Raw genomic sequence first — 2,500 nt, 5'->3', positions numbered from 1 at the left:
TCTCTCTCTCTCTCTCTCTCTCTCTCTCATCTTTGACGTAGAGGGGAACCACCACCATGACACCATCCCATCTCTCTTCTGAGGGACCACACAGCAGTGGATAATCAATCGTCAGTGTGTGAACACAATAGTGATCTAGTTGTGGTCTGAGGGCGATGCTGCATGACGTCACGGTAAACCATGATAGGCTCCCTGCAAACTGTTCTATATAAATAGTCTCACTTAAACTGTCACACCGCACGTGAGAGGAATTGATGGATTCTTTTTGGTTTTACGGTGTGTGGACAAAGGCCAAGCAGTCTAGAGCAGGGTTTGTCTACTATGTATATGTATCTATGTACAGGTACTGTATATGTATGTCTGTCCCCTCAAAAGTAGACCAATCACAGCTCCTGCCGCTATGTGCATGACGTCACAATAATAGAACCACCTCCGGCCTTTCATTTTTTTATATGTATCCATTAAAAAAAAAAACATCTGTGAATCTCTAAATTACACCAACATTGTTCTTATGAACCCTTTTGTACTTGTGAAATATTGATAAAGATCATCACACTGGGACTTGCACACTGGCAGCTATACTGGCAGCTATAGCCTGTATAGAGCTTCACCACTGAACACCACATTGTGATTTGTGTGGATTTATTCACAAACTGCACACATAATAACATATTTGCTTGTTAAAGATTGGAAAGAAGGTCGGCCAGGGCTTTTTTTTTGGCTGTCTCTCTACTTGTACATCTTGGTGGTCATTGATGTTCATTTAACCTTGCAGTGATTTAGACTATGTTATGTTATGTTATATAATGTTATGAGCTGTTCAATTCATATTGAACATTAAACGTTTCAGATATGTTTCTGCTCTGTATCTGTATAAACCAGGATGATGCATGATAAAAAGCTTTAATAGAAGTTTTAAAAAAAAGCACAATGCGAAAAGTAACAGGACAAGTGTGCTGTGTCTGTGTCTTATGAATTCACCCTGGCATGTTGTTTGTATGTGAGCATGGCGTGCTTGCGTAGTTGTTTATGCAAGCTTGTACTGCGCATGCCTGCATTATAGCCTTATTTTTGCACTGGAAATAGCAGCTCACAATACGTTGCAGGATGCAACACATTGTGACGTGGTAGATGAGCTATTTTCAGTGCGCGACACCATCGTACGACCAAGAATAAACGAGGCTTCACAGCTGAGGGGGACCAGGCATCATTTGTCCTCTGTAGCGCTGGGGGGGCTGGTTCGCAGGCGGGCTGTGTAAAATTCTCCAGTTTGTTTGTTTGCTCTGCCTTGGCACCATAAAAACGTGTGTGTGTTTCTGCGTGTGGGGTGGAGGGGGGACATGGTGGCTGCTGTGACTTCAGAGAGCGCTGTAAGTGTGGGTCTGCTGAACAAATGTTCCCCCCACCCCAACACCCCCCATACTACCTCGCCACAGAGGGGCACAGATTAGGCCAGCCATGGGGTATCTGACGTGTGAACGTGCGGGTTGCGGCGGGGGACAACCGAACCGGGTGGGCCTCTGGAAGGTTTGACGATGGCGGTGGTGGGGGGGAGGCCTTTGGGGTCCTGGGCGTCATTACCGAAGGCCCCCAGCAGGATGACAAGAGCACTCCTTGTCCTCTTTTCTTTTCTCTTTTCCTCCTGTCTTCTCGTCTCTGCTGTCAGGCCCTCCTCCTCTTTGGGAGGCTGTATCCTGACTTCACCCACATCACACGACCCGGGTCGCTATACAGGAAGTGGAGCAGGGAAGCCCCCCCCAACCCCCAAAAAAAAGACAGACAGACAGAGAGAGTGAAAGAGAGGGTATGGGATAATAAACACATCCCCCACATCTCCCACGTTGAGAGAAAGAATAGAAGGAGAGGAGAGGAGAGGACTGGATGGGGAGAGGAGAGGAGAGGAGAGGAGAGGAGAGGAGAGGAGAGGAGAGGAGAGGAGAGGAGAGGAGAGGAGAGGACGGGATGGGATGGGGAGGGAAGGTGAGAGCAGAGGAGAGCAGAACAGAGGGAACAGGAGAGGAGAGGTCTGGGTCCGGAGGAGAAGGTGGGAGTCCAGCTGGGTCCCATTAGGGCCGGACCACATGTGCCAGCGGGGGGGCGTGGGGACCGAAGGGGCAGAGAGGGCAGCGGGGAGGAAGTGCTGAGAGCGACGGGCGTAGACCCTGTGAAGCTTTATTAGGCCTGTCGTCTGCTCCTCTCCAGCCCCCCATGCCCCCCTTACCCCCCCCACCCTCTGCCCTCGGGCACCGCCAGGGCAGAACAGTATAAAACTATTAGAGGGAGGGAGACGGGACCAGACCACCCAGAGACACACACACACACACACACACACACACACTGAGACACGCACGTACAAATACACACTCACAACATAATGGCTACCAGGAGGAGGCCCCAGCATGAGTGCTGCAGCTGTAGAGGGAGGGACCAACACACACACACATACATACACACATACACACACGCAGACACACACTGGAGTGACACACACTGAAAGCAA

The sequence above is a fragment of the Gymnoscopelus braueri genome (genome assembly GCF_963280865.1).
Source record: "Gymnoscopelus braueri genome assembly, chromosome: 6".
Lineage (NCBI taxonomy): Eukaryota > Metazoa > Chordata > Actinopteri > Myctophiformes > Myctophidae > Gymnoscopelus > Gymnoscopelus braueri.
The sequence above is the reverse complement of the archived record's forward strand: the minus strand, read 5'-3'. Positions refer to the sequence as shown.